This window comes from Plectropomus leopardus, chromosome 8 (genome assembly GCF_008729295.1).
Source record: "Plectropomus leopardus isolate mb chromosome 8, YSFRI_Pleo_2.0, whole genome shotgun sequence".
NCBI lineage: Eukaryota > Metazoa > Chordata > Actinopteri > Perciformes > Serranidae > Plectropomus > Plectropomus leopardus.
Genome location: NC_056470.1, coordinates 1,578,056 through 1,597,637, shown reverse-complemented (window position 1 = coordinate 1,597,637; position 19,582 = coordinate 1,578,056). Strand labels below are relative to the sequence as shown.

The following is a 19,582-nucleotide window of genomic DNA, read 5'->3' as shown; positions in this document are numbered from 1 at the left end:
CCAGTCTCTGTCTCCAGCTCAGAGCAGACTAACCTGCTGTCAGAACAACCTGTCCTGGGAATTCACAGGAGCTCAGTGCTGTGTATATGTGAGCTTAAAGAGTGAGTTCATTGTACAGGCTAATGTTTTTTCGGAATGGTAATGAAAATGTGCATTGTTACCTCTCAAAACCTCTTGTCTATGTATTTTCCCCAACCTAAATCTTAACCAAACCTTTTCCTTTATTGTGTCATGTTTGGGGCAGGCCCTTAGGAAGTGTGCCAGGCTTTGATGCCAGTTTTGGTAGTGGCTAAATAGTGTAATTACACCCTTATGTGATGCCTTGTGGCCCAAAAAGACTTTGCCATAGACTTACATGGTGTAAGAGACATCTGTAAATTAATGGCTAAAAGTTTCTGAGCGTCACAACCTCTACAAAATGACTCCATTCAGTCTGATAACATCTCAAAAGTTTGGAAGAGCCTGTGAGATTGAATCATTTTAACCCCAGTGAGTGCTAAATCCGGAAGTTATAAGTTTGGCCAGTGAAAGTCTCTACTGCGCCTGGTCTATGGGCTGCACAGTGCAGAAGTAGTGCCAAACATTCCCGGATCATCTGGGTAATTTTATACAAGGCAGTTGAACCATTTTGGCTTATGCGCCACTGAGTAACTTTCATTGGAATAAACAGGGCCCCGTGTTCAACTCTGTTACCATTTCTCTTAATACATCCATAGTTGGGGGGTACTATGCATTTTAACAGCAGGGAAACATTGCTCAGGGGGGAACAGGCTTTGACATAACATTGGCAGGGCGAGTGCAACTGCCACTTTAGACAATGCAGCTACAGATATGATGATCTGAAGTTTTATGAACAAGTCAGTGCAGATTCCAACTGTATGAAGAGTTCACATTTTTATGCAAAATGTCCTCGCTGAGTCTATAAAAAACATGCCTGAACATCAGCCATAATGGCCACAAATTTGAAAGGGGAGTTGAAGCACCCAACCAGTCTTTGAAAAATATCTGTGAGGGAACTATTGTCACTAGATTTTAAACAGAGGAAATGAAAATAGTTCACTTTTTGGACAATGACCTTAATTCAAGTTTCACATTGTGAGCTATGAATGTGAACTAGTTTATTTGAATCTGTGTAAACTGAACTCTGAGGTCGCGCTTGTAAAGTATGAACGTGCACATCACTGCATGTTGTGTTTATTGTTACAGTCTTGCAGCAGCAAAAAAAAAACTTGATTTGGAGTAAGCAGAATAACTGGGTTGTTTTCAGGTGCAGTGATCTCCAGTTTGTGTTGCTGACAGAAAGAAGCTGTCATGAATGTTGAAATTAGCAATAGAGACTAAAACCATTTTTTGCACCAGTTGGTAAACATTTTTATTTCTGCTGTAAAATTGGGCATTTAAACATGGTGGTCTATGGAGATTGATTCTGTGTTGGAGCCAGCCTCAAGTGGCCATTAGAGGAACTGCAATTTTTGGCACTTCTACGTTGGCTTTATTGTTTAGCCTGACGGACGCTGCTTGGTTTTATAAGAAAGAAAATGCATGTAATACTTTTACTGGACCTCAGTGAGAGTAGCATGTGTTGAAGTCCTGCTGTTTCCCTGCTGCACAAGGTCCTTCATTTTGAATATTAGTAATACTGCATGTAGTGAAATGATGAAAATTACATTTCTGCTGTTTGCCATCAAAGTGTACTAGACACTTGATACAGCATATGCCAAATGTCTTATGTTAGAGTGAAAACATCTAATATCAGATGTGTGCAGTGTATACAGGCGAAGCGTAACTCATAAAGTATGTCAATACAGGATTTAATAAGTGTTATTCATCAGCTACAGGAATATATGTGAAGATAGATTCTGCACACCTGTCTGTGGTTGTTGTTTTATTGTGATCATAACAACATAATTACTTTTCCATCTAAAGTCATCAGTCTGTACCTATCAGCTGTCACCAAGTTACTCACTGAAACACATCAAACTGATCAGCAGAGCATTCTTCATAGAGCCGCACAAACTTAAACTGCATGTTCATTAACAGCCATAAACAGTAACAGTGGGAGTCCTGTGTTAGATTTAAACAGATGTTCTTCCTGTCTGCACCAAACTATCCACCACCGTATTATAATTATAATATAACCACTCTGACCAGATCACTAATAAGTAACTCCGCTGTGAGCCAACACGCAGGTTTCCTTCTTTCTATTTTAGACATTTTCCACCCATTGTTTTAGCCATTCATGTAGTTAATGGCACAAAAGCAACTCACTCATGGGGAAATGAGAAAAACGGGACATTCCAATTAATAAGAAATAACAATTAAAATATATTTATTTTCATATCTCAGCTTTATGCAAAACATGATTGTGTCTTAGTAGAAATGCAAAAATCACAAAATGGGACTGTGGAGAAGTGTTGGGCCTAAATGTAGTTCTAGCTTGTATTTCAGTGGATCATTTTCACTCTTATGTAAAGCTGCATCCAGCTGGGTGCTCATGTTCACAATCTCTGCAGAAACAGACATGAATATAATGCTAGCCTCTAGGTATATTTGCCTGTTATTGACCCCTACAGAAGACCAAGTCTGGTTTTATTCTTTATCAGATTTCACGATAGAGCCAAGAAAACCGGCTAATTATAGGCAAGGGCCAACAGAAATTTGATATACTATTATTAAATTATTAAATATGACACTTTTATCATCTGTTTAATATTTTTTAATGAGGAGAATTAAATGATTTGACTCGATCACTGTTCTCTATTGGGAAGCAGATAAAACTACAGGTGGGTGTTGGTTTTAGGTGTTAGTTCACATTTTTGTTTCTTTCCTTGCTTTTCTCCCCACTTTGACATAAGTGTGGCTTTGCTGGAAAATGTTATGGCCTTCTTTGCACCACAATTTTTGTACGAACATTTGTCATAGCTGACAGTCTGTAACAATTTTGGTAATCTATTCATTTTATGTGTTTTCAAGCCAAATTTTCAAAACTTATTCATTACTGCTTCTAAAATGTGAAGATTTGCTCTTTCTTTTTTTAAATAATGGGCAATTTTCCACCATTACTACTACTACTACCACTACTACTACTACTACTCTTACTACTAATAATAAAAAAATATGAGATATCATTGCCAAATGATTGATACTAAAAATGATCATTAGTTGCAGCCCAAGTATTAAATCTGATCAAACAACAGTCTTGATAAAGCAGAGATACTCTGAGTCTGTGAACAATCAAATATTTAATATAGTAGAGAGTACTTAAGCATTGAAACCCAGTGTTCCGTACCTTTTAGTCAATATAATTACAAACTACCTCTCTTATTGTTAAAATGGTGACAAGGTTAATTTTACCTTGAATAATTTTTGTCCATGGCTTTTAATATTCTCACATAAATCTCAGTTATTACTCCAGCTAGCGTGGCTCCTCACAAATCCAAGACATGGGGCTGGAAGGCTGTGACATGTGAAGTTATCGTTGGCTTAATTCTGTCTTACATGTTCCATGGCAAGTCTTCAAACTCCTATCCAAACAGAGCTGAGCCTCTCTCACTACAAATGGGAAATGCACTGTAGTAGAGTGAACAGCTTGTTGTTCCAAACCTTTGGGCTGATGTGTTTTTCACTTTGAGACAAGTATAATATCATTTGGGGGGAAAAAGAATTTCTACATTACCATTTACACAAAATCTAGAATTATTTTCAGAGAGATGAGAAATGTTTCTGCATAGAATTTTTTTTAAAGGAATAGTTAGATAGCCAATTGTCAACCAGCTTTGTATCAAAACAATGTGACTTGTATGTGTAGATGAACTTTGGTAAACTTGCCTCCATCTAACTAGTGCCTAGACCTAGATATCCCTCCTCCCCCGCAAATCAACGCAAATCGAGATAGAACCCGGCGGAGTCTGGCAGAGTTTTTACTGGCTTTCAGGGCTGTTGCTCAAACTACAGACTGTATTTCAGCATTTATGTATTGCCCTCCACACATGCCGCCACTGCAGAGACTCTCTCTCTCTCTGTCTCTGTCTGTCTCTGTCTCTCTCTCTCGCTCTCTCTCAAACTTGGACCAAAATCCAATCAAACAATGCTACTGCACTTCCTAATTCTCGCCTAAAATGTTCTTGAAAATACATTTTAGTGCCGTTCAACTTTAATAGGGAGACTTTGTGAACAGCAAGTGGGCACCATACTTCTTCCTGCACAGTGAAAATGGGGGCAGACAAAACGATCAAACAGTGAAACTCAGCAGCGCTGATCAAATATAAACCACAATTCTGTCACTGAGTTGCGTATCTCTCGCCTTGAATGTTTTCAGAAACATGTTTTAGCTTATGGTTTAACCATTATTCGAGATTGTTTTTTGCCGACTGGCTGCTGTCGTCCACATTACATCACCCATCAGTGGGCCAGTTATTGATCTGGTGCAGCGCAGTGCATTCTGGTAGTTGTAGGTTTTCATGCAATTCCAAAAGTATTTGCATCTTTCTCCTGCAGAGATGGCCTAGTTTTATGTAAAGACACTCTTTGTAACGGTGAAATGCTGAAGTGTGTAAAATTTATAGGGATATGGTGGCGTCTAGTGTTAAATTGCACCCAGCTAAAACTTCTCTGTCATACAGTTTCTTCAGTTTTCATTATTCAGGATGACATGTAAAGAGCTGAATTATCCACAGAGGCCTCTCCTCTCCAAAACAAACAAATCAGGCCATTAAAATGCCTATAAACACTGAATGAAGCAGTTTAATGTTAAAAATCAGTGAATCTCCGTAGCGGTTTGGCATCTCGGGGACAAGCACTGTGATGTTATGACAGTGTAACTCCAGCACTGCTCATTGAAGTTTGGCTTCTTCCTATGGTGGTCAATGTGAAAATGCCAATGGTCATATCTGCATTTAGTGTTTGATTTGACCGTAAACATGGCGATGCAACATGCTGATCTCCATAAACTAGGACCTGCTCCATATGTGAATATAAACATCCCAGTCTACACTTTGATTTTGGGCTGTCCAACACCAAAGATAACCACTGTGAAAGAAACTTGTCGATATCTTTGGCTCTAAAATGGTGGTCCTACATCACGCAGTGAGAGAGGTTCAAGGATGGCCGGTGTCATGCTCTTGTCTGTTGTTGCAATACTGATGTGCCAAGTTGGCTTCTTTTCCCTGGCCACGACCGTGTCCACATTCTCCTCCTCCTTTTCAAAGTTTTTTTCGACACACATAAATGCCACTATATCGACGTACATTGTAGACTGTGATTCAGTAGGTGGTTACTGCACAGTCGGCGCACATCAGACTCGATGTCATACTCAAGTTTATTAAGATCCATGTCACAGAATGCAGCTGCACTAAACTTATAAGACTGTTTAGATAAGGTGATTGTACGCTAAAGAAAACATTTTATTGCACTCTTCCAAAATATTCCCCTAAATCCTATACACTGGTCCTTAAAATAAATTAAAGCAATTTCTTGAATGAATTTGACATTTTCACTTTACATCCACATCTGAAGCTCATACATCATCAATAATTTGATGGATGCTGGTCTCAGTCTGAGTCTCATGTGCACGCTGAAAAAGACTTCACTGTATTTAGTTTGTCCACAGTGTGTCTGTAGTCATGAGCTTCAGAGCACTTGTGCTTTTTTGTTTTGGTCTCTTCATCCCTTTTTATTTGGTTTTGCCTCATTTTCCTCCCTTCACCATGGACATACGAGGCGCTGCCATCAAGAACAAGATGGTTTGACTGAAGTGCTTCATACCACACAGTCACTCAGAAAAAAAACTGAGACGGTCACATCAGTCACTGAGTGGAATGAAGACATTTTTCAGATACTTGAGGGGCAAAACATATAGCTGTCTGGGCAACACCTGAGATTATTACCTTTTTTTTCATCTCACCATGAATCTAAAGTATCTCAATGAAGGATGTTGATGTTTTATTACTCTAAAACAGATGTGTGTGTGTTTCTGTATTTTACCATCAATGTCAAAAGACGAGCCATACGAGCGAGTAAAACAAGTGCCGAGAACGCACAAGGCTGGAGAAAAAGATAAAAGATGACAGCATCAGTGAACCATCTTGAGTTGGATTAGTGGGTTACTATGGATACCATACATATATGCACCAGCTCTTGACACACACACTCCTTTAGAGCCCGACCTTCTTCAGTCCCTCCTTCACCACCATAACATCACTCACAGCCGGCCCACCCCCCGAGCCCCCTCCCCACCAACATAATGACATTTGCATACAGATGTCTCACTTGTGCTGATAATGCATGCAATGTGCCTGTGTGTGTGTGTGTGTGTGTGTGTGTGTGTGTGTGTGTGTGTGTGTGTGTGTGTGTGTAATCAGCTGATGTCTGAGTGCAGGTTAAGGCTTGAAGGCAAAGCAGCTTGTGCAACCTTGTGAAAACAAAAATCCTCATTATGATCATTATCACAAGTGCGACAACTTCTTTGGCCCTGAAAAAACATAACACGCACAGTAATGTGAGCACTCTGCAAAGTGAGAGGAGGAAGAGGGGATGGAGTGATGGGTGAATTAAAAGAAAAAAAACCTCCTCCTAGTTTGCTGGAACAACTGTGCCTGGCAGACAGAAGTAAAAAAGGGATTGAGTTGAACTCGTCAGGGCCCCGTTCCAAATCTGTGGCCCTGCCCCACCCCTCCCTCCTTCCACTTCTCCTTCTTCTCCTTCTTGTAGCGTTTTTCTTCTCTTGCCTCACGAAACAAGCCACCTACACTTTAGGACATCTGCTAAGCTGATTTTCTGGAGCTTAGCAGCACCACAGTGGTATCAAAGAGATTAGGTGAAACAACATCCAACTCTGGCTTTGTGCTGCGTTTTCAATAATGCAGCGCTGTGCGACTGTGCGCATGTTTGTTTGTGCCCTGTTCGCCTCCAGTGCGCGCTCGCCCGGGCACAAGCTCAGCTGTGTATGTGCGTGGGTGTGTGTATTATGCTCGGTGTTACAGTGCCATAAGTCACAGAGCTGGTGTAATACAGTTGGATCTGGAGTGTGAGCGCTTCTTTGCGTACAAGGATTCAGAGAGCGGAACCAAAGAGCTGCTTCAGAGGATCTTTTTGGTCTTTGTTTTGTGGCCAAGATGCGCTATCGCTGGAGAAAAATCACTTCCAGAAAATAGACTGTCGTTTGGCACTGCTGGGGAAAAAAAGTCTTGCAGTTATTTTTGCCTCATGAGGCCTCACGATGGTGTATTTTTGCTTAACCCCTTAAAAACTGTTTCCACAAAGTCGATTTTCTTGTGCTGCGACACCTCTCACAAGTAACCCTTTGAAAACTGAGCAAACTGAAAAAGGGTAATTATTTGCACTTTAAGTAGGTGTCATTAAAAGAAACGCTGTACATGAGGAAAAAGGTACTGCCTGCACACTTACTCCAAGCCACACAGCGTACCTGTGGCATGTATAAAGTACGCAGATGGTAACTCGATGTCTTTCAAAAACAATTTGGCAAGAAGTGTCCCACAAAACAATTAATATAAGGTGATGATAAAGAAAATGACCTTTTTTGTATTTACTTTTATTTTCTCTTTTTTTTTTGCTTATTTTTAATTATTAATTTAATTTTCTTGCTATTTCTTGCCATGTGTTGCTAAGTTGCTCATTGCCTTCTTCCTATGTTTTTGAAAGAAATGAGGGATGCACAATATCATTGGTATGTCATCAGTATCTGCAGATACTGGCTTTTAAAACTAAATATCAGTATTAGCCAATATGCTGATTTCTGCCAGTATCACAAACCAAAATATATTTTTTAAACTGAAAAGTGAACATGTACAAAATATCAGCTCTAAGCTGAAGTATTCTTCTTGTGTTCCACACAGCAAATGAATATTACATACATTGAAAAGCATTGTATTTCATGTCTTCACAGGACGAGTATGCAGAATATGATGTTAAAAAAGTTTATAGAAAGAAAAAAAGTATACAAAAAAAAATACAATATCATGCATCCCTAAAAGAAATTAAAACCAATGTGCATTTATTCTATTTATTCCTTTTACTTTCTGTTTGCATTTTTCTCTGAGTTTGTTTTTCTCCTGCCATACATTTGGTAATGAAAGGGTGCTTTATGAAGCGAAGTAACTATATCTTATTGCATTATGCATGCATGATGGCTAGCGCTTAGTAACTATCCACACACTTAATTAAGTAGTGAAATGTAATAATGTCATTTATCCCTCTGGGTTTAGGGTTTGAATAATTGCTGCAGAGTCAGCCTACTGCGCATTATATTTGTGTGTGTGACCGTGGCTGCATGCTTGCTTTTTTTCCCCCTTGTGTGTGTGTGTGTGTGTGTGGTGTGTGTGTGTGTGTGTGTGAGAGAGAGAAAGAGAGCGATGAGAGAGAGAGAGTGAGAGATCAAGAGAGGGAGTTCTCATTTAGTTTTCTTTTCTTTTTCTCCAACAGCTTTCACTTTTTTGTGCTCGCTAACTAGAGAAAAAAGAGTGGAGAGAGGAGGGAGGGAGGGATGGGGGGGGGGGGTGAAAGAAGAAAAGAGAGCAAGCCAAAGAGCGTCGGGTGCTGTGTCAGTCTGATATTTTCCATAGTGACAGCTGGGCCCAGAAGCTCAGAACCTTTTCTTCTGGCACACAAAGCCCATTAAGTATGCCACTCGCTCAATGGCCCCCACAGCCTCCAAATTGCTCCAAGCTCCTCTCCCTAAAGTGTGGCAGCCTTTGTCATTGTAATCAGGCCTTGTATGTGAAGTGCTGCCTGTATTTACCGCTGCTCAGGGTGCATATTTGCCCAGCCTGCTGCTGCCGGGTGAATGCAGGAGGGGAGAGAGAAAGTGAGAGAGGGAGAGGGCCAAAAGACGGAGTTTGAGAGCTGAGTTGGGAATGCTGGTGTGAACAGAGACGCGATGAAAGGACAGGAGGGTCAAGCGTGGAGAGAAGGTGCAGCAACTCAGGATGGAGAGAGGGAAGTAGAGAAATCAGCCTTAAAGAATTTGACTCAGTGACTTTAGGGGGTCAGGCGGTCGACCTCAGCGGGGGGAACAGAGTGCGGGATATGGGAGGAGTGTGTGGGCACTGTAGTCTGGAGCATGGGTAGGGAAGGAGGGGTGTGACAGGAGGGCTTATTCACAACTCCTTCAGATGCAGCACGCCTCGAGGTGTTGCCGTGCACGTTTAGAGCGTGCACACGATGATAAGTTAGAGACAGATTGGAGAAAAAACTCCCACGGTGACTCTAGATGAGTGTAAGTGACAGACAAAGTGACAGAGAGGTACAGTGGACAGACAGAGCAGCAGACGACACAGAGGAGTGCAGCGATGTGATGCCTTTTGGCAGAGCTGACCCCATTCCACGTGTTACCCCCCCTCCCCACTCCCCTTGGGGTGACCCAAGCTGGATGGGGTTGGATGGGGGGGGGTGAGGGTCTCTAGAGATGACGGTCATCCAAAGTGGCACCCAGACCAAACTTTGTCTGTGTCTTGGCCTTATCCTTTCACTTAGAGTGTATGTGTGTGTGTGTACGCCTGTTAAAAATTCATAAATCCCACAAAAGAGAGAGAAAGGAGAAGTGCAATAAGTGAGTAATGAGGGGCCAGAGGCGCTCTGTGTCATGTTAATAGGCAGTGGGATATTTTTATACAATACCAAAGTTGATTATGTTAAAGGATAAATTCACAACTTTTTTGGTGAAACAACATTCAGGTGCCCACACAGTTGGCGGATTTCCATTACAGATTTGTGTAAAATTTGTGTGATATTCTCAAAATGTCAGTAAAACATAATTCTGAGATAACTGTGTTTTCACTGACTGATGTTCTGCGACTTCTCCTCTGGTGATATCATTCCAGGAAGCACGATGATGGATGTTCAAATATTAGCAGCTTTATTTCTATTGCAGTCACCACACTAGCCGTCATTATTTCCAATCCAAGGCCCCTGTTATGGAGCCATAAGGAGTGAGCCCCTTATTCATAGGATATATGAGGGATTTCTGGGAGGTGATAGTCCATGATTTTACAGAGGAATTGTGGATTCAAAACTTATGGATGATCCGCTCAACTTTCTCAGAGTTATGTGATGCAATAACAGCTCTTGTAGCTCCTGCTGCATCATGAGGGAGCCAGTTCCTACTGACATGCACACAGCCATAGCACCATGTGACCTAGAAAAGCCAAAAAAGTGTTTCCATTGCAGTTTTGCGAAATATGGCTTTTTCAAATCACCTAAAATACCACCTCATGCAAGCGGTAAATGGGATTTTTTTGGCAATGAATGGAAGTTTGTTTTTGTTTTTTTTTTAGAAATTAAAATTTCTCCATTAGGTGTATTTTATGTTTTGCAATTTCAATGTGCACAGTTTGAGGGTTTATGGAAACATAAACAGTTTTTCGTCCTTTTCATACATTAAAAGCCCACACACACCAAACCGATATCAAAGAACCAGTGTTGACAGCGGCAGACTGTTGCGTTGTCCTATGTTACCAGAGACTCCAAAAAGTTACATTTGAACACACCACAGATACTACAGCCAACGGCCAGCCAGCATGTATAAAGTCACCTGCGTGAGAGGAAATACTATTCCAGCAGGTGGTGGTCATATATTTTCACTATTTAAAAAGGGAAACCAGCAGGATGGATTCATGATGCTAGTTAGCCCAGTAGCACATTAACATCACAACCCAGTGTTAAAAGAAAGAAGCATATTTATTGTGTGCTAGCGAGCAGAAACAAAAACAATTACGAAACATTTCTGTTAAGAAGCTCAATGGCTAAAAACATAATCTTATCAAATATAACACATTTGTCTTCCTTACTTGTGTTTATCTTCTCGTACACTGAGCTGAATCTGCCAGTCAGAGTGATTGTATTCACAGACGGATTTCATCTCCTCCGCAAAAAGTAGAGTGACCGACACTAGCTGACGGCCAACCATCAACTCGGTGCGTCAGGGTCCTGAGTAAGCCGTTCCAGGCGCACTTCCATTGAAAGTGCATGATGAGAGTGAAAATCATAATTCAGTGCAAATACATTCCAAAGTTAATAATCTGAATTTGCAAGATTAGAAACCTCAGTTATGCTTCTGGACATGAGCTGAAAAGAATAATAATCAAAGATGGTCTAGAACAACAGAAATAAGGTATTTTGGACAAAAAACCCCAACAAAACAGTGACTTTGGAAGTATAACTTAAATTATTTGATGATTAATTGATTTTTTTCAATGAACAGAAAAATTACCACCAACTACCCCAATTTATCACCAATGGAAAACTTAAAGTAATACCGAACGTTTACTGCTTTAAGCTTTTCAAATGAGATGATCTGCTACTTTTCATCATTATATGTCTTAGTAAACAAATTATCTTTGGATGGTGAACTTTTGCTCAAACAAAACAAGACATGAAGATGTCACTTTGACTGGCCACCCCATGCGAGCATAAAAACTTTTTTGTGACAAATGGAAGTTGCTCTTTTCTTAATTAACATGTTTCCATTAGGTGAAAATACACCTAAAAATAATATAATAAATAAAATAATATTTGCAATTTCAGTTTGGGAGAGTTAATGGAAACTTGCCTATTGTTAGAAACCTTGACATGATACGCATAAAAAGTACAAATGTAATGTATCTGTTGTTTGCAGAAATGCACAACGCCAACATTTTCTTCTGGCAACTGGGCTGGAATGTGAGTGCAGTTTGTGAGACAGATTTGAAAGAAAGAGAGCCTATCCTTTAACAAATATGGTATGCTGAATGGATGTTTAAATGAACTACAAAAAAATATGCTAAAAAAATCCCTTCCCTTAATAGTTGTAGGTGAAGTACTTGGCTGTGTCTAATGGGAGTTGACAGATATGGGTAAGATCACGCTGCATGGCTGTTAGAGAGACAGAGAGAGCGAGGTCGGGGGTGTTGAAGTGAGAGAGGGAGAGGGAGGGAGGCCAATAAAGCCATCGTGTTATGAACCTGATTGTTATCATGAGACCAGGAGCAGGACTCTGATGTCAAATGTCCATCTGTGCATGAGCCCAGGATATGTGTGTGTGTGTGTGTGTGTGTGTCTAAAACCAAGTTAAGTTCCAAAAAAAGAAGAAAAGTTCTTTTCTTTTTCTCTACACATATCCCCCGATCAAGAGCGTCTCCCCAAATTATACACAACCTCCACTTTTTTTTGGTTACTTCAAACACAAATCTGCACATTTATTAAAGGGAAAAAACTTTTCCCTCGCAGCAAAGTGGTGACCCTTTTGTCTCTCCACCAGCTCGGTCCAAAGTTGTTACTATCCGAGATGTTGAATAATGATAATGAAAGCGTAGGAGTGAACATTTAGAGAACTTTTGAATAATGATGATGATGAAGACGGAGTGAAATTTCCATTAATTAGCTCACGCGGGTCATTTTCTCAACAAGGTCCTATTTCCTGCTCTTCGGTGTGTGTGTGTGTGCGTATTTGTTTAAACTTTATTGTCACCACCGTCTCCAGGACAGCTGGAGGCTATGTCAGAGTTCAGCTGCTTGTTATACACAGCAGAGAATAAGAGGGGGTGTGTGTGTGTGTGTGTGTGTGTGTGTGTGTGTGTGTGTGTGTGTGTGTGTGTGTGTGTGTGTGTGTGTGCGTGCGCACATTCATTTCTGTGCTTATGCCTGTGGATGTTGAGTACGTATATGTGTGTGTGTGTGTGTGTGGGTGTTTGGTCCTATCTGGGTAGTGGAACAGAAGGGTGGGGGTGAATGGTGAAGTTAATAGGCTAATGAGAGCACCGTGCTCAGGAAGAATACAAGAGGCTGTCTGGCACCCTCAGATAAAAAACTTGCCATGGCATTAGCGAGGACCCAGCAGTCTTACTTAACAGCAACAACTTCTTTGTCCACGCACAACCAAAGCCAATTTAATAAGCAGGGAATTTATTATATGTGTGTTTCTCTTTCACTTTTTTTGGCTCCATGGAAGCACGGATGGAGATGGAGCGTGAAAGGATGCTGAGAGGACATTTGTAGAAACATATTCCAGTTTTTAGGAGCGCTACTTCAACAGCATGTAGTTTAGATCAGATTGTTCACTGGGTAATAAGAATCAATTTGTACAAATGTCAAGTTGAAATAGTTGGTGCACCGTGCTTCTAATTCAAAGATGTGTCATCTGGATTCAGTTTACAGGATTAGCTTGCACTAAAGCAAAGTCAGTTTAGTATAACTAGATTTATACAATTTAGTTTGGTTTAGTTTAGTTTTGTTTCATTTAGTTTTGTTTTTGTTTAGTTTAGTATTGTTTCGTTTAGTAGCAACAATTAAAATGCAAAATAGTTGGTCAGATTGACAAGTGGCATTGAGTTTAGTTGAGTTTAGTGTAGTTTAGCAGCAACAATTTCAACTTAAAACAGTGGGTCAGGTTTATTTGTTTGGTCTAATTAAATTTGATTAGATAAACTGATAATAGTATATAGTTTTTTTTTAGTTTGGTTTAATGTAAATAAACTTTAGTTTAGTTAATGTAGCAGGATTTAGAATCAACTTTAAATTAATTTCTTCTTAAACCACGTTTAAGAAAAATGACAACAAATCTACCTTGTACCTTTAGTTTAGTTTAGCACACATTTTTTGAGCTATTCAGGTTTCAAGAAAGGAAGTTGTTCCATCACATCGTGTTTAGTTTAGTTTAGTTTAGTTTAGTTTAGAATAGTAGCAGCAACCTAGACCCATATTAGTCCGTTTTTTGGTTTGGTTTAGTTCAACCCAACTAAGTTTAGTTTTGTTTAGTCTAGTTTAATGCCAACAATTTGGGCTTATGATAACCGTATTTAGGTATGTTTAATTCTGTTTCATACAGTTTAATTTACTGGCACTCAATTATTTAGCTGTTGGAGCCGACAACAGAGGATCAAGGATATTGTGTTGAGACAACTTAAGTTGAATAGAGTGAGTTTAGTTTTAGTTGTGTAAATTCAGGCTTTAATTAGTGGGTTAAGTAAGTTTATTTCAGTTAAGTATAATTAGTTTCAGTAAAAAACAATTTAGGCTTATAATTTTGGATCAGCTGTAGTTTATTTCAGTTCAGTTATTTTAGTAAACGGTGACAATGTGGGCTTATTCAAGTGGTTTGTTTTGTTCTGTTCTGCTTTTTCCTCAGCTCAGTAAAACAATCATTCGATCTTATAATAAAGCAAGTTTATTTTGACGCACTAACTACTCCTGTCATTCAAGGGTCAAGGAAGCTGAGTTTAGTTGTGTTAGAAGCCACAATTCAGGCTCATACTACAGAGTTATTTTGATTTTTTTTCTCTTAATCATTTTAGTTTCCTGACCTTTTTTAGCACACAGCCATTTATTCGAGCTCATAATAAAGGATGAGGAAGTTGTAAGAGTTTAAATCTGTTTAGTTTGGTTTAACAGCTCACAGTTATTCAAGCTTATGAGGTGGTTTAGCTGAGTTTAGCAGCACAGATTTATAAGGTTATAAAGGCTTACAATAAAGGATCAGTGAAGTTTAATTGCTTTTAGTTTTTAAAAGTTTAACAACAACAGTTTATAATTGGGCAATGACTCAACTTAGTGTAGGTTGGTCTTACACAAGTGGGTAAAGTGTATTTTGTTTTGTTTCTTTTAGTAATTTTTAATATCTTTTTTTCCCTTTAATACGGGTAAAGTGATTTTATTTTAGATTAGTTTACTTTGGTTTCAGTAAGTTTACGGTAATTTAGTTTGGTATAATAGCATGGAATTTGTCAGTGATTTATGGTAAGGGGGCCGAATTGATTTGAGATGAGTTGGTTTTAATTCAATACCATTCATTTATAAGAATACATGTTATAAATACACTTTTTATAATATGCAACTTTCTTGAACAGACAGTAAAAAAACAATCAGTTCATTAAATGCGCATGAAATAAAATTAAACGTAAAAGAAAAGCAGTAGAATGTGTCGAGGTTGCTTTCCCCCCCATTACATCTCAGAGAGATGGGGATGGGGGTAATGGGAGCAAGCAATGGGAGAGCTCATTATCTGGCAGACCATCTGCTATTGGGAGGGAGGAACTGTCTGTCTGTCCCAGACACAGACACTCTGAATGGGCCTGGAGTTAGAGTGAAAATGTTCCTCTAACTTCCCTAAATTAGCCATACATCTGGTGGATTTGGTCACTGGTGATCAAGGAGGGTGCTTTAAACCTACAGCAGAGACACCAAGACAATGTTTTTGTCATGAGATTTTAAAAAAAAGGTATAAATTAGTGTTGGGGAATGGATAGATTAGGTTAGACTGAAAGATTTAAACGCCTAAAGGTACATTGCACAATCTGACAAGATGATCTTACGTAAAATATTCTAGGAAACCAATTGCCTTGAAAAAGGATAGTAAATATAACTTGAAATTTCAATTTATGTTTACTGTCTATGTTTAAGTTAACTTGACATTTATCTGTATTTACTTCATTTTGTGAAGTTGTTATAACTTTAAAATGGCAATTGAAATGACCTTGCTCTTTTCTAGGTGTTAGCAACTTCAGAAAACCAAGTTTGTTTGACTTAACTTGATCCTGAAAAAGGAATTCACCAGTGACGCAGTTAGGAGACCTGCGAGTTCTGTTTTGTTAACATGTTCAAGAATATGAAAATATGACTGACTAGTTTGCAACCAGCAGAATACAGACATACAGCACAGTGGTTTACTGAAGTTGTTGAAACTTAGATTAAGATTAATGTAATTAAACTTTTAATTTGCAACAACTTCCCAGAATTAAGTAAACTAAACAATTACCAGTTGTATTTACTTGCATTTTTGTCAAGGCATTCAGGTTTCTTAGATTTTTTTAAAGCGAAATCAACTTGTCAGATTTTGCAGTGCATTAAAATAGTATTAGTGCATAGCTCAGCATCATTCTAATATTCTGTGTGGTCTTATATTTTGATGTTTTTTGGGGATATTTGTTTTGCAACTCTTGTCTGATATTTATATTGTATATTGTGATATTTATGTTGCATTGTAGTTTGTCATGCAGGCTTTACCATGCTCGGTTTTGAGATAAATAGGTCCAAATCCAAGAATGGAGCACATATGAAACAGTATGATCTGGTGGACAGAGCTGGCTGTTTATATAGTTTAAATGAGATTGCTTGGGGTGGGGGGCTTAGTGTGAGAAGTTGCCGGGCGCAGCAGATGCTCTTTGTTGCTGCTCAAGCTATTGTTGTTGAAAGCTGACACTGGGAGGCTGGGATTGGGTCCAGCTCCCGGCAGCAGGAGGCTGTAGCTGCTTCCTATTGGCTCTTGGGCATTGTCAGTCAGCCTTAGATCCCGCCCAGCAGCCCTCGTGCCCCTCCCCTCCCCGGCCGGCCGGGAAGTTGAACTAAAGTTTGAGCAACTTTGTTCGGCACAAGTAAACTTGCCAGCAGCACTTGGCGGTCGCTGCGGGACTGAAGAGGGAGAGACAGAGAGGAGGACCGCAAACATGAAGCTGTGTCGCACTTTTCTAGGTTCGTATCACTCACTTTTTTTTCACTTTAAACTAGAAACTTAAAGAATGAGCTCCCTGTTTCGGCATCTGCGCCTGCTAAAACTAGAAGTAAAGAAGGTACGAGCGAGTATATAACAGGACAAGTATAATTAGTTTTGTGTAGCCTAATATTGGTTAAAAACATGTAGTGAGTTATAAAAAAAGTGCCGTTTTCGGATGTTTATTTCAAAATAAAAGCCTCTATAAAGACATGATATCCGTCGTTGCGAGGGATTAAAGAGGCTTATGTCTGAACACACCAGCTGTAACTTTAAAACTTATTTGACTCCAGGCTCAATTCCTCATAAACGTATCGAAATAAACTTGTGAACTTCTTTCCCAGCTCTAAACTTCAACCCCCGTGGTAAAAAACTGGCCCAGACAAAGGACAGTTGGTCCCCTAGGGGACCGTGTGGCCCCGGTACCGTGGGGACAATGCCAAGCTGCGGGCTTATTAAAAACTTTTTTGTTGTGTTAGTCTGTCGGCTTGTTCCATCTGTCGAGGGACTATAGGGGCCTCCCCCGGTCCCAACCTCAGCGCTCAGTCAGCTGCTGCCCCATGTAATATTTATACTGGCTGCCTGCACGGCCCGGCCCCGCACAATATAGCAACCACACAACTGCCAGGGTCCGGAGTGACGTGAGCATTAAAGAGCCGGAGGCCTCTGGGCCATCTGCATCTGCACACTGTGGAACAACAGAGGGGAAAGTTGAACTACTGCTTTTCAGACTGAAACTTAAAAGAAAAAATCCGTTTTTTTCCCAGGTTAGTTTCATTTGTGCAGTTGTGATAACTCAGTCTTATTATGTTTAGATTAGTAACATAATACTTTTTTCAAGCCTACAAAAAGGTTGAGATTAGATTATTTTAGTTTTGCTTGCAGTTAGTTTAATTACGTTTGTGGTAATTTTTTTTTTTTTAGTTTATTTAGCACTAAGTTACTAAAACTCAAGAGCAAAGGATCAAGGGAGCAACGTTGGTTTGAGCTGACTTAAGATGATTTCAGTTCAGTGCCACACAATACACTCTTTGTAACAACAGCCTAAAAATCCCAGTTGATGTGCTGCAGTTTAAATAAAAGGTAAAAAAAAAAAAAAAAAAAAATCGACTTGATTGAGTTTAATTAAATTAATTTAGTTTTGTTCTATGTAGTTTAGTTGTAACAACTCAGACTTAAAATATTTAGTTAAGTAACTTATAGTTCAGGCTTACAATGAGGTTTAGTTTAGATCATTTTAGTTTGGTTTTAATTAGTTTACTTATGTTTGTGGAAAGCCTACTGGCTCAGTTATCAAAACGTAGAGTATAGGGTCAATGGAGCAGAGTGTGTATCACACAATACACTTTGTGCTGTAAAACAGGAGAAGGAAATACCAGCAGCTGTGTTAAGTTTGAATCTTATTTTTCAAAATTAGTGTTTTTAAAAGTGAAACAAATGCTTGAAAGTATTGAGTTTAATTTAATTAAGCCGTTTTAGTTTTATAGTTGTGACAACTCATGCTTATTAGGTTTAGTTTAGGAACAAATTATAACAAACATATAATGAGGTTTGGTTTAGATTTCTTTTAAGGTTTTAGTTAGTTTGACTATAGTTTGTTTTAGTTTGGTGCCACACAAAACTAACTTTGTAACAACAGAGCAAAAGAAAATGTACAAGCTGCTGTGTAGGTACAGAGCTAAGCCTTGTCTTTCAAAATAAAACCTTAAAAAGGGGATGAAATTACCTCTAATTATTAATAAGTATTCAGTTATTTTAATTTGTGAGTGATAACTCAGGCCTATAACATAGGTTTGATAATGTGTTGTTTTTTTGTTTGTTTTTTTTTGGTTTAGTTAGTAGCAAGTATTTATTCAAGCTTAATAAGGTTTAGTTTAGATTATTTTAGTTTTATACTGTTTAGTTTAAAGTCATCCCCTTACCCAGTTATGATAACTTAGAACAAAGGGTCAATAGAGCAGAGTTGGTTTGATTTCACTTTAGCTTTAGATTAATGCCAAACAAAACACACTTAGTAACAACTGAGGAAAAGACAATCTCAGCTGTGAGGACAGAGTTTGAGTCCTCTCCTTCAAAATAAAGTTAAACAAGGCAAAAAGACTTATGGAGAAATAAAGAAGTATTCAGTTTAATTCGGTTGAATTTTATTTGTGGCTTTAAATTGGCTGCTGTTCTCAAAAACAGAACTGAATGACTGAAATAAAATATTCAAGTATTCATTTAACTGGGGAATATATGATAACATGACATGAAATAACTTTCGAAAGTTCAGACAAAAGCCTTTGTTCGGTCAACAATGAGAGCTATTGTTTGTGGCCAGAGAGGCTCAGCGGGCCGGAGCTGTCCACAGTCCTGAACTCACTCCTCACACTGGGCCCTGTGGAGCTGTCCGTAGTCCTGAAATCTCTCCACAGGAAAAATAACAGCAATTTTACTGCACTTGACGGTTTTGTGTCCAAACAATTACTTTCCATCTCCTCTATAATCTTCAGAAACATGTCTCACTCAGGCCTCCGTGTCCCTCTGTGGGGCTCTCAGCTCACACCCCGCTCCGACCTGCAGGCCCAACTTTTCCTCCCGGTCCCCTCTGCTGGATCAGGGCCCGGGATTTTTTCATATTTTCCCTCTTTTGTTTATTCGATTGTTGATGCTGTTGTTGAGTGAATCCTCTCTCCCCGCGCCCACAGTCTGAAATCATACTGATGCGGCGTGCACGGCCGGTGATTGATTTCAGCTCCAATGCATAACAATGGGATTGCACAAAAAGAGCCTGCTGCAAAGAGATAAGAATTTAATAGAATTTCTGAAAGCTGAAGGTTGGGCTTTTTGAATATTCCCTGCGTACGCGGCGTGGAGACAGGAGATAAAGGATGGCATTTGTGGGGACTATTCTCAAATGGCTTGTAATGAATGGTTGTCATTTCCACTAATGGTTTCAAAACAGCAAAGCAAAAAAAGCACGGTGTGAGCAACATTTGGGAGTGACTCCAAGTTGCACTATTAAGACTGGCTGTTTGTTGTTGGGAGCCGCGCTGGCAGTTGGCATTACTCTCAATGAGCCCGAAAAAACTATCAACAAATCTGTAAGTGACAGTGATCACTCTTCTT

At 39.3% G+C, this 19,582-nt stretch overlaps 1 protein-coding gene across 1 annotated transcript in view; it reads left to right on the top strand.

The window, feature by feature from the left end:
- Positions 1–19,582, top strand: part of myt1b (myelin transcription factor 1b) — a 148,883-nt gene that overhangs the window by 77,329 nt on the left and 51,972 nt on the right. The gene's annotated exons all lie outside the window — the stretch shown is intronic.